This window comes from Lepidochelys olivacea (assembly GCF_965140295.1).
Source record: "Lepidochelys olivacea isolate rLepOli2 genome assembly, chromosome: 10".
NCBI lineage: Eukaryota > Metazoa > Chordata > Testudines > Cheloniidae > Lepidochelys > Lepidochelys olivacea.
The window spans coordinates 17340451-17353852 of NC_140420.1; the positions used below are offsets into that span (position 1 = coordinate 17340451).

The 13402-nt window shown below is 48.7% G+C and overlaps 2 protein-coding genes across 2 annotated transcripts in view; one reads left to right on the forward strand and one right to left on the reverse strand.

Annotated features, from left to right (window-relative positions):
• The window catches only part of LOC311527508 (acyl-coenzyme A synthetase ACSM4, mitochondrial-like), a 29517-nt gene extending 27530 nt beyond the window's left edge, over positions 1 to 1987 (reverse strand). Inside the window, exon 1 of the mRNA XM_084641568.1 lies at positions 1817 to 1987. The gene's annotated coding sequence lies outside the window, so the exon portion shown is untranslated. The remainder of the gene's footprint in view (positions 1 to 1816) is intronic.
• Positions 1 to 13402, forward strand: part of PDILT (protein disulfide isomerase like, testis expressed) — a gene marked incomplete at its 5' end in the record, with an annotated part of 102247 nt that overhangs the window by 3392 nt on the left and 85453 nt on the right. The window lies entirely within an intron of this gene.

The following is a 13402-nucleotide window of genomic DNA, read 5'->3' on the forward strand; positions in this document are numbered from 1 at the left end:
CAGGGTGTGGGAGGGGGCTCCGGGCTGGGGTGGGAGTGGGGGGCATGAGGGCTCCGGCTGGGGGTGCAGGCTCTGGGGTGGGGCTGAGGATGAGGGGTTTGGGGTGCAGGAGGGTGCTCTGGGCTGAGACCTAGGGCTTCGGCAGGCGGGAGGGGGATCAGGGCTGGGGTAGGGGATTGGGGCGCTGGGGAGCGGCTCAGGGATGCAGGCTCCAGGTGGGACTTACCTCAAGCAGCTCCCAGAAGCAGCAGCATGTCTCCTCTCTGGCTCCTAAGTGGAGGTGCGGCCAGGCGGCTCTACTGCGTGCTGCCCCGCCCACAGGCACTGCCCCTGCAGCTCCAATTGGCCTTGGTTCTTGGTCAATAGGAGCTGTGGGGGTTGCGCTTGGGGGGCGGGGGATACAAGTATTGTGGAGAATTGTGTTATCAAAAAGTTTCTTTGGGGCAAATCATTCCCCTGCCTTATAGGTATTCTCCAGAGGAACGTGTGCAGTTCCAAGGTATATGGTGAGGAATGGGGGATTTGGAGAGCCCCAAAAGGCTCACCCCGATTTAGGACAATAGCAGAATCAAAGAGAAAATGTTCTGCAGCTTGGAATTTGTTCTGCTGGTGCCAAAAGAAACTCAGATGCTAGAGTTTCAACTTTTGTTCTAAATCTAGGACTCCCAAGTTACAAGTGAGGTCTACATTTGGCAAACCACATTCTCCCACCCCCATCTGTCTCTTCTCTAATTGATCATCTCAATAATGAAATCCTTCTAACATGGGTTTACTTATAGCTTTCCCATTTTGTAAGATTGAATTGTCTTTTTTAAAAACTTATTTTATAGGTGAACTAATTAGGTTTCAATTAGATATCAGTATAATAGTCTCTCTATGCTTACAGACAGCCCCCCAACCTGAAGCAAATACTCACCAGCAACCACACACCACATAACAGAACCACTAACCCAGGAACCTATCCTTGCAACAAAGCCCGTTGCCAACTGTGTCCACATATCTATTCAGGGGACACCATCATAGGGCCTAATCACATCAGCCACACTATCAGAGGCTCGTTCACCTGCACATCTACCAATGTGATATATGCCATCATGTGCCAGCAATGCCCCTCTGCCATGTACATTGGTCAAACTGGACAGTCTCTACGTAAAAGAATAAATGGACACAAATCAGACGTCAAGAATTATAACATTCAAAAACCAGTTGGAGAACACTTCAATCTCTCTGGTCACTCGATTACAGACCTAAAAGTTGCAATTCTTCAACAAAAAAACTTCAAAAACAGACTCCAACGAGAGACTGCTGAATTGGAATTAATTTGCAAACTGGATACAATTAACTTAGGCTTGCATAGAGACTGGGAGTAGATGGGTCATTACACAAAGTAAAACTATTTCCCCATGTTTATTCCCCCCCCCCACCCCGCGCCTGTTCCTCAGACGTTCTTGTCAACTGCTGGAAATGGCCCACCTTGATTATCACTACAAAAGGTTCCCCCCTGCCCCACCCCGCCCCGCTGTCCTGCTGGTAATAGCTCACCTTAAGTGATCACTCTCGTTACAGTGTGTATGGTAACACCCATTGTTTCATGTTCTCTATGTATATAAATCTCCCCAATGTACTTTCCACTGAATGCATCCGATGAAGTGAGCTATAGCTCACGAAAGCTTATGCTCAAATAAACTTGTTAGTCTCTAAGGTGCCACAAGTACTCCTCTATTTTATATGTCCCGTGTTTAGGTTCAATGATTTTAAAAGTTTTATAAACAAACAAAAAAAATGCAACCAACCAAGCAAGCAACCAAAAACTCACCTAATGGCGACTCCAGTTTAGTAATATCTTTTTTCTGATTTTCTGGAATTTAGGAAAGATGTTGAACTTGCTGGTCACTTGCCAGCTACTCACATTCCACAGGATGAACTGTAACACACTGGGGAGAACAGAAAGTCTCTGAGAGCTCCTTGCAGATCTGCAAGACAAAGTGAATACTTTACCTATTAAGGATTTCAGAACATAGAAGTAAACATTAACTTTCAATATGAAACACAAATTCTTTATTTGCTAAAATAAAGTTTGTTCTAAATGCTGTTTTTAAATAGGTAAACAGGGCATTTCTCAGTGTTCTAAAGCAGATAAAAAAGTTCTTAACATATATTTTCTCTCTCTCACCTTATGTAGGTATCAGACAGAGGAAATATTGCTGATAATACAGATTAGGATCTCGAATATCATTTTGTGTTTAGATCTCATTTAGAGCTTTTTTGAGCCAAATTCACTCCATTCACTTTAACTGGATTGCACCAACAGAAAACCTGGTCCTGTGTGTTTATCTATATTGCTGAATAGTGTTTAATAAATATGAATGTTATGAGATTGACTTAATCCTCTGGATTTTATCTGACAAATACCAGTAAGTAAATATTTTGTTTGTGTACTTTACTTTCCTTTATAATGTACAAAAACTGCCTCATAATTTAAAAAAAATGTTTTTCTTCTTGACTTTAGTTTGGGAATTTCCCTGTTTGGGACTCCTTGGAGGATTAACAACATGCATTCAAAACAGTGAAATGTGGGTGCTGAGGAAGGCTGAAAGGTGGTGGATTGATGTTTTTGATTCTCGTTGTCTTGGTCAGCTGCGCCTACTATGGGCACAACAAGATTAAAGCAATGCCGATATTTGTAGCCAAACCCAGCAACTGCCTCCATCAATACTGGTTTGGTTTTCGTGGCTTTCTTGGTCTATGTGAGACAAACTGCCTCCAAACCAGGACTACTCTCTCAGCTGCCCCTCTTACAGAGCCACTGTGAATCACCCCTCAGGCTTGCAGCAACAGCTCACTGCACTTATTTACCCTTTTCGCAGAGGCTACAATGACTCAGCCTTCAGGCATGCGGCAATACCCTATCCCTGGGTTAGATGACCACCAGGATCAGGTATTTTCCCCCACCCCACCATAGCTGTAGATCAGTCTGTGCAACAGCATTACCCAACCAGGAAACCTCCTGCTGTCTTGCAGTGTATCAGACTTTATAGACTCCCAAGCTGCTCCTGATCTAGTGCCTGTTCCTTCCCCAGCCTTGCCTGAGACCTGTTCCAGTCTTGTCCTTGCCCTAGTCTGACCTTGCTCCGGTTCTGTTAATGAACCACACATCAGCCTTGCCTCTGCCTCCTGCCCCCCTCAGACTCTGACCATGAAGATTTGACCTTTGGCTTGCACTTGGACTCTAGCTACAGTACTGCTTTTGGCTTGTTTACAGACTACGATCTCAGTTCTGACCCCAGCCTGTCCCCGAATCTTGGTTCCAGCATCACCCTCAGCCCAATCCTGTTCCTATATCTGACTTTGATCTCCACTCCAACTACCAGGCTTGACTATTGGGAGTCAGCGCCTGATAGTTTGCATAGACTCCACTGTACTGTACCGCAGGGCCTTGATGGAGCATTTGAGTCCCTGTTCTAGACCCTCCAGAACCAAATTGTCCAGCTGCAGTTAGAGAATGCCTTCCTCCAATAGCAGGATTGTGGTCCAGAAATCCCCTTGCCAGAATTGTTTGATGCAGACTGCCACAAGTTCTGAGGGTTTATCAATCAGTGCTGCTTGCTATTCCTGATGAGGCCATCTTTGTACCCAGATGACCAGATGAAGGTGGTTATTAGTCTACTGTCTGAAGAAGCCCTACAGGGGTCTGACTCATCCTGGAATGGGCAGACCCAATGCTGGGCCACTTTGAGGAATTCATTCACTCCTCATTAGTATTCAGTGACCCCAACTGAGCCCATACTGCTGAAGCAACTATACAGTTCCTCACCCAGGGCTCATGACCCATCTCCACCTATGTAGCCCTCTTATGGCACTTGGCGGCCAATTCAGCCTGGAACAAGTGGTTCAAGTCTAACATTTTTGTCAAGGATTGACTGACGCTATAAAGGATGAGCTAGCTCAGGCTGACTCCTATACAGAGTTTCTACTCTACATCAAACTCTGCATTAGAATTGAGAACAGGCTGCTCAAGTGTCCCCTGGAAAGGAAATAGGCTACTACCCTTTCCTAGCCTAGTGTCAAGAGCTTCCATATATACCCTTTGCCTAGTTTTGGACCTGACCCCATGCAGATTGACAGCCCCAGGAAGCACCTCACGGCCAAAGAGAAGGAATATTGGCATTGAAATGGCTTTTGCCTGCATTTCAGAGGAGGTAGTTGCTTTGTGTCAGGGTGGCCCCACAAATCCAGACCTGCTACAGTGCCAGGAAGCTACCCTATCCAATCCCAGTAGAGGGGTCATGGCTGGACATGACCTGGAAGGCAAGCTCTTTGCATGACTGGATCCCCTCTTCTGCCTGACTGTGTCCTGGCAGTGGCAGAGCCCACCAACCACTCCTCCAGCTGAGAGCCCCTGCCATGCCCAAAGTAAGCTGTACTTCATTTGCATTAATCAACTCTGGGACGTCCAGCAACTTTGTGGACTTGGCCTTTGACTAGGCCAACCACTTGCCCATCCAGAGGAAGTTGTTCCAGAGCATGTAGAAACTATTGATGGCAGTACGCTGATTTCCAGGCCAGTTGCCTATGCGACAACCCCTCCCCAGGTTAGGATTGGGGATCACCAACTATGCAATTCGACCTAATCCTTGCACCGCACTGTCCGGCTATATTGGGCCTCCCTGGCTCTCCCTTTACAAAATGAACATTTTGTGGGTGGCACGGGAGATATGGTTTAACTCCAGGTTTTGCTGGCTGCAGCGTCTATGAAAACCCAGCAGGGAAGACGCTGGGACCTCCCTCTTGGAAGGCATCCTCCCTGCTCTGTACTACCTGTTTCCGAAGATACTGGTTCATCAATCCCAGTCAAGTATAGCGATCTTGTGGATGTGTTCAACTAACAGAAGGCTAACGTTCTACCCCCCACACTGAACCTATGACTATCCTATAGACCTCCAGGCAGGGGCAAAGATCCCCTTTGAACACATTTACCCATTATCAGAACCCAAACTCAAGGCCCTATGGGATTATCTGGATGAAAATCTGGCTAAGAACTTGATTTGGACCTCCAAATCCTCTGCTGGTGCCCCCATCCTGTTTGTTAGAAAGAAGGACAGGACACTGCACCTCTGTGTTGATTATTGTGCCCTGAATGGTATTACCATCAAGAACAAATACCCTCTTGCGCTGATCAACAAGCTCCTAGAACAGGTTGGTGTGGCAAAGGTCTTCACCAAGCTCAACCTGCACAGTGTGTACAACCCCTTCTACATACAGGAGGGTGATGAGTAGAAGACAGCCTTCCAAACCTGGTATGGCTACAGTGAAAACCTGGTTATGTTCTTTGGCCTCGCCAACGCCCCAGCCACATTTCAGTGTTTAGCGAATGATATCTTCAAGGATGTCCTAGACCAGTTCACTGTGATTTACTTAGAAAACATCCTTGTCTTCTCAGAGAACCAGACTGTGCATTACCAGCATATCCTAAAAGTGCTGGAACACCTTAGGAAAAATGGCTTATATGCCAAACCAGAAAAACATGAATTTGACTGCACCATATTTGATGTAGCTGATTTTGTGTCATCAAAGAGGATCACCATGGATCTATGAAAAACTGCCAGCATTATGGACTGGGCCCCACCAAGGACCATCCATGACATCCAGTGCTTCCTGGGATTTGCAAACTTCTACTGGAGGTTTATCAAGGAATTCTCTTGAGTACTTGCCCCAATTACCCAACTCCTCTACGAGAACTCCACCTGCATCAGGACATCAGAGGGCCAATGGGCTTTTGAGCAACTGAAGGACTTCACCTCTGCACCCATATTGAGGCACCCGGATCAATCCAAGCCCTTTGTTGTCAAGGATGCTTCCAATTATGCCATTGGGGCAGTACTGTCACAGCTTCAGGGGTCATCTAGCATTCTCCATCCATGCGCATTCTACTCCAGAAAGGTAAGTCCTATGGAGCAGAACTATAAAATCTATGACAAAGAGCTGCTAGTCATCAAGACTGCCTTGAGGAGTGGTGTGACCACTTGGAGGGTGCATGTTTTTCCATTCACATATTCACCAACCACAAAAACTTAGAACACCTGCAATCTGAGAAAGCCCTCAACCAGTGCCAGATCCAATGGTTCCTGTTTTTTCATGCTTTGAGTTCACTACATTATTGACCTGGAGGCCAGAATGGCAAACCCAATGCACTCTCCCGCAAGGGGGAGTGCCTTTCTGGCAAAGAAGGACCACCAGAACCTTCCGCCATACTGAAGTCCCACAATTTCGCCAATGTATTAATGAACATGGACCTATTATCTCTTACAAAATCCTCCTTATCAAGCAACCAATTGGCGACTAAACAGATGTTTCCCAATGCTGAGCCCAACCCAGATTTTTCTGTCAAGAATGGGATACTTCTGTTCCAAGGCTGTGTTTATGCACCTGAAGGCTCACTCTGTCTTGCAATTCTCTGACTATGACTCACCTTCTGGACAGCCATTATGGACATCGGAAGACCATGAAACTGATCACATGACATTTCTGGTGGCTCCAATTGCATGCCTCTGTGAGGTTGTACATTGACTCATGCAAAGTATGTTGCTACATGAAGACCCTCCCATGCTAAGCCCCTCGGTCCCCTGACCTACTCCTTCACAACCCTAGGAATCTATATCTATGGATTTTATTGTACAGTTCCCTAATTTCCAGAACCACACCATCATATTAGTAGTAGAAGACCTCCTCTCCAAGATATCCTACTTAGTGCCCTGCTGCAAGATCCCCACCACAGAGGTGACAATCCATCTATTTTTTGACCATGTTTTAAGGCTTATGGGTTACCTTCCAATACCATGTCACACCACAGACCACAGTTCATCTCCCACTTTTGGCAGGAATTTTTCCACCTCTTAGTTATTGACCTATGTCTCTTCACCATCTATCATTGCCAAATGGATGGGCAGTTGGAATGAGTAAATCAAGTTTTAGAGCAGTGCTTGTCGTGATTTGTCAAATTCCACCAGGATGACTGGGTCCACCTTCTACCCTTCGCAGAGTTCACCTACAACTCTGACCATAAGTCCACCCAATAGACCCCCTTTTTTTCCAGCTAGTTTCCATCCCCAGTTCCACCCATCACTCCCCTCGACTTCCCACATTCCTGCCACTCCTGACTTGGTCAAACACCTCCATCATATCCAGGAGGAACTAAGAGCCTATCTGGACACTACCAATGCAGACTACAAGTGATTTGCTGATTGCCACCACCTGCCTAACCCTCCCATCACCATTGAGGACAATGTATGACTGTCAATGAAGCACGTGGATACCTCCTGTTCCTTCCGCAAACTTGACTACCGATACCTGGGACCCTTCCTTGTCACCCAGCAAATAAACCTGGTCACTTTCTCCCTCCAACTACCCCCTCCCCCGCACAATGTGAGTACACCCTTTATTCCATGTCTCTCTACTAAAAAAGCACACACCCCAACTCCCTGACGGGATGAATGCAGATGCCTCCTCCTCCAGTCATGGTGCAAGATCAGGAAGAATACCTGGTGAACCAAATCCTTGATTCCAAGATCCTCCAAGGGAAGTTCCTGTACCTCAAAGATTAGGAAGTTTATGGTCTAGAGGAGTGCTCATGGGAGTCATCAAGCAACATCCATGCCTCTGACCTAGCCCATGAGTTCTACCAATCCCAGTTCAGTCCAGGAATGCCAAGATGCCCTCAGGGATAGGGAGGTGTGATGTGAGGCAAACTCGCAGCCAAACCAGGGCTGCTCGCTCAGCTGCCCCCCTTACAGAGCTGAAGTGAGGTATACAGCAACAACTCATTACACTAACTTGCCCTTTTCTCAGTGCCTGCAGTGACTTAGCCTTCAGGCTTGTGGCAGCAGCCTAAGCCTGGATAGAGCCTGGGTCAGATGACCACTGGCTCAGGTATTTTCCCTACCCCTCCAGAGATGCAGATCAGTCTGTGTAGCAGCACTACCCAACCAGGAATCCTCCTGCTGCCTTGCAGTGTATCAGACTCTCTAGACTCCCAGCCTGCTCCTAATCTAGTTCCTGTTCCTTCCCCAGCCTTGTTGGAACCCTGTTCCAGCCTTGCCCTAGTCTGGCCTTGCTCCAGGCCTGTAACTGACCCTCTCCAGCCTTGCCTCAGTCTCCTGACTGCCTCAGACTCTGACCATCTGGCTTGTACCTGGACTCCGGTTACAGTACTGCTTTTGGCTTGTCTACAAACTCTTATCTTGTTTCCGACTCCAGCCTGTCCCCGGATCTCAATTCCAGATCTACCCTTGACCCAGTCCCAACCCTATGTCTGACTTCGACCTCCACTTCAACCATTAGGCCTGACTATCGCTAGGCAGCACCTGAAAGTATGGACATACTATTAGGATGGAAGACCAACACATTACGTAGCATGTTTACCAAGGAATGCCACTTCCCAGCTGGCAATGGCAGTGTTTGTCCCATCTAATCTATCTAATCTTTACTTTAGCGTCTTTTTTCTGATATATGGGAATATGGTCTCTTAAAGTTTAAGAAAACAGCAATTGTAAAATGCAAGTTAAAGTTAAAATGTAAGAATTTTTTGTTCCTTTTATGTTTCTTCTCATTTTGTAATGCCTCTGTGTGTGGGGAAATGGTCCCGCAATTGTGAGACATTTTCCTGGTTTCTATCCTACCCTGGTGGAATTGGATGGTGAAAGGATCTAAGTCCCTGCCCCAACTCCTTTTACCCAGATGCCTGCCTGACCTTGAGGACTTCGCTTCCACTCTCCCCTGCAGCAGAGTCCTAGTAATCCCGACAAGATTGGGCCCAGGATCCCTGGGGGCTTAACCCCCAGTCTTATTGTGGGTAACGGGGACAGGGGCTAAGATGTCCCTACTCCGACATACTCTCTTCTCACCAGCCACCTCCCTGTCCTGGTGATCGCTACATTGAGTTTAAACCAGATGCCATTTATTAAGCGACAACTGTATACAAATAAGGGGAAAATGGAAAAAGTTGGAGGAGCCAGGAATCCCACCCGATGGGCACAGGATCACCACAAACAACAGTTTCTGGGACTCGAGAAAATTCACAGTTTATTCCTTACACAGCCCAGGCCTCCTTCCCAGGCCCTGGCTGTGCTGCAGTGATACTGCAGGAAAGACACTCACTCTCGTGGTGGCTTCTTGCCCTCAGGCTGTAGCTGGCAGGACCCTTCTCCCCAGCATCAGGCTTCCCGTTGGGGTCATTTCCCCCCTCTCAGAGTCCAGCCTATGAGGCCCTCTTGTCTGGCAATGGCACCCTCTGCTGGGCGCTCTCTCCCCAGGCCCCTTGCTCTCCCCTGCCTCTCTTGGTTCCAGTACTACTTGGCTAGCATTCACTCTCCTGGCTCTGCCCCTGCAGCACCCCCAGTAGCTCAGCCCTGGATCACCGTCGGCATGGCTGGTCTCCGCTGCTCCAGCTCCGGGCTCCTGCTCTGGTTCTGGCCTGCTGCCCTGGCAGCCCCAGCTCACACAGAGGACGGGCCCTGGGCTCTTGACTCTCTCATTGGTCTGCCTGCCCTGTCAATCTGGCTGAATGGCGTGCTGGCCTCTCCCCATTGGCCCTGGGGACCTCTCACTCTCAGGATCTTTTGTGACCCATCTCCTGTTTTCCTGGTACTGAGAGAGGGTCAACCAATCCTCACCCCACTAAGCTTCAGTAAGGGGCCAACAGCCCCCCACACCTCTAAATATAAATGGTCTTTTCTAATGCTTAACTCTGATATTAGGGTTTACTTCTTAGTACATGCAAATACCCCACAAGCGCACCACAGCCATTGAAACTGTCCAGTTTCCTCAGGCAAGTTCCTTGAGGGAAAAGTTGGTTTCTGGCCAAAATGTTCAGGGCAGCTGCCACCTGTTTTAAACTGTTTTTTATACAACACGGAGACAATGAGCTAATTACTTGCTGATGCCCAGGTAGCAAGGCTAGAGACAGGACCAGATTAATTTTTTGTGGGTCCCCCTGGGGACAACGGGGAATGGTGCGGGGTGCGGGGGGAGGGGGGCGATTCCCAGAGTGAGGGGCTGGCCATGGGCAATGGAGCACTGCAGCAGGGGCAGCCCCGCTCCACTTAGCCTAGTGCGAGGGCACTGTTTACAAACTGGCAGCCACCAGATGCGCACTGGCCTGCCTGGCCCTGTGCGTCCCTTCCCCTCATGGTGGGACTGTGCCACACACCACACTGCCCCACCCCCGCCCAATGCCCCCCCGACCCGCTATACCCAGTGCCCCCAGGTTCTGCTATACACATGCCTCCCCACTCAGAGACCTCCTGTCAAGGACCCTCCACCACAACTGCACAGCACCCTGCACACCATCCCCCAGCCCAGTGCCTCCCCCCCACCACAGACCCTCCCCATGCCTAGCACACCCCAGCCCCACCATCACAACTGCACAGCGCCCCACCCAGAACCCCCAGTGCCTAGCACCCCAACACACACAAACCTCTCCCATCCGCCACTGCCAAGCACCCCCCCCCCACAGCCCCATAGACCCACTGCCCCGTACCCTACCCCCCAGCCACACTCACTGGCCTCGCTGGGAAGTGACCGTGTTTGCCAGGTTGAGCCAGCACGACTGGGGGTGGTCCCAGGGCAGGGATCACTCCAGTGCCTCGGAAGCAGTGTGATCAGCCAGGCCAGAGCAGAAGTGGGGCCTGCCCAGGCCAGGCTCCCTCAGGACCCACTTGCTTGGCGGTGCCCGGCCAAGCCCCCCCCCCCCCCCCGGGTGCCTCCCCCTGGCCAAGACCAGCCCAGCCTCTGCACCAGTCCCAGGTGGCTTAGCTCTGGGAAGGCAGGTGGGGCCCCACAGGTGGTGGGCAGCAGAGACTGCTCAGATCCAGAGATTAAAGAGTGGGGCAGATGCCTGGGACGCAACCCCAACATCCTGCCTGTCCTGGCCGTGCCCAGGGGCCCCATGGCCAGCAATCCTGCTCAGCTCACATGGCGGAGCCCAGCTGCTGGTCAGCGAGCCCCCTACAGGCGAGCTGGACCTGCTGGCTGGGAGCCACACATACAGCAAGGCCTGGGTGCTGGACTGCCCTGAACGAGGGGCCAGACCTGGCTATGTGGATGGGTTAGCTGGGTCCCTAATGAACCCCTTCCCAGTGTGGGTACAGAACCACACCCGCACTGGTGCCATTGTAAACCCAGTACTGGCTATAGAGGTCTATAAGGACCATCTTCCTCCACCCAGCCTCCTCTCCATTTATACAAAGCCCTGCTAGCATTAATGCCTCATAAATATGGGGGGGGCAGAATGCAGTTTTTGTAGAAAGGTTAGTGCAGCTACATGTTTTCCTTAACACAATTGACATCTTCAAGGTTTTACTAATTTTGTAACGCCTAACGTAATAATGGTCCATTATTTTAGAAAAATCTCTCTCTGTGTCTCACACACACAGGAGACCAGCAAATGAAACTACACGGGCTTCAGGTCAAACCTTACGTTCACAGGAAACAAATATTTTTAAAGAAAAATTACATTTGATATAAACATTTCTATCTATTACCATAATTGATTTCCTGTTGCCTCTGAGAATAATATCAAGATGGGGGGAAAGTGGAACTGAAGGACATTGTATTCAAAATGATGCTCTTTGTTTTTTTATGATAGAGTTACATTTAACCAAGTTTCATCTATATCGCTCAGAAAGAAAGTTGAGCTTGAGGACCATATTTTGCTTCCAAATACTTGTAGGTGCTACTGTGTATTTCAGGAATTATTCCAAATGGAGCAGACAGCAGTCATCGTCAATACTTTGAAGTTGGGGAGAGGGAAAGAATTTACAGTTTTGAATTAATGAGTCACCATCTTGAACATTAGGCACAAGTTTGTTATAAACAATAACACAAAGGAGATGGTATAGTCTAATGCAGTATTCCACACAAGGACAGTGAGCAAGGAGAATGATCCTGTGTTCTGATGTAGAATGAATCACGCGGACAGATCTCTTGACTTTTACCCACTTTTTCAGCTGAAGGTACAAAGAGCAGGAGCTAAAGGGGAAATCATGCGGTGCATCTTCTGTGGCCAGTTTGACAAGGGGTAATAGTTGGGGGGGAAGTTCCATAGTTCAAGCTTGCAGAAAATAAAATTATAGCTCTTTATATTTAACAGACTGGATTAGAGTCTGCAAAATCAGCAAACTAAATTAATCCTGGCTCCACTGAAGTTGACTGCAAAACTCCCATTGATGTCAGTGGGGCAGAATTTCACCCTAACTCTTTTTAAAGTTCCTGATCTTAACCTTACTTAGGAGCCCAAATCTGGATGCAGGTGCTGAATTTTGTACCAAATTTTGAAAATGTGGCTTGAGTTACTTTGCCATATAACAGCTGAATGGCAGAGCCGTGACTAGAACTCAAGTGTTCAGAATTCCTGCCCTTGATATTGGAAAGGGTAGTAGCCCATCTCAGCATGCGCCCTGACAGAACAAAATGGAGGAGAACAGCCAGCTGGTGCCCCCAGAAGACCCACAGGATGCAGAGTGGTGGGGTGTGGGGGAGAGCTGGTGCCCCCAGAAGACTCATGGGATGTGGGGGTGGGGGGGAGGGAAGAGAAGCCATTGTGCAGTCAGCAGGCATGTTGACAGGGCTACTACCCTCTCCAATCCCAAGGTTTTCCTGGGGGACCTAGGAATTAGGGGTTTCCACTTCCTAATGCAGTTAAGGCTTCCCTAGCTATTGTGCTAGGCCTCATGGGGTGTTCCCCTGCAGCTTACTGCAGAGCCACTGCAGTGAGAAAGAGAGTGTTTCCTACTCCTACTGCTCTGTTTGCATGTGTGCACATGTGCACAGATTGTGGGGTACAAGAGGCTGGCCCCTAGGATAGCCCTGGAATTGAGAGAGAAAGACCCTTCCTGACTGCAGCACCAAAGATAAAAGCTGAGGGGAAGACCAGTGGAGTTTGTTGTGGTAATGGGGATTGGAAGGAGAGCAGCCAGTTTGAAGGGGGAGATGGGGAGATTGATTTTGGCAGGTAGAGGGTATATCTACATACCAGCTGGGAGGATGCGTCCCAGCACTGGTAGACAGACATCTGATAGTGCTGACTGAGTTAGTGCACTAAAAATAGCATTGGCCACAGTGGCACGGGCTGTGGTTTGAGCTAGCATCCCTCAAGTACAATCCTGCCTGACCCCATAGGTACCTACTACGGCAGCTAGCCTGAGCTGCTGCCACTGCCACTCTGCTATTTTTAGCATTCTAGCTCGAGCAGAGCTAGAGCATGTCTTTGTCTACATGTTCTGGGAAGCACTCTCTCAGCTGCTATGTAGATATAGCTTTAGTTTGAACTGCAACTACGACAGCCAGGCTGGAAAGTCAAATGGAGATGTGAGATTGCACAGAGGAGGAAAGGATGAGTATTGAGAGG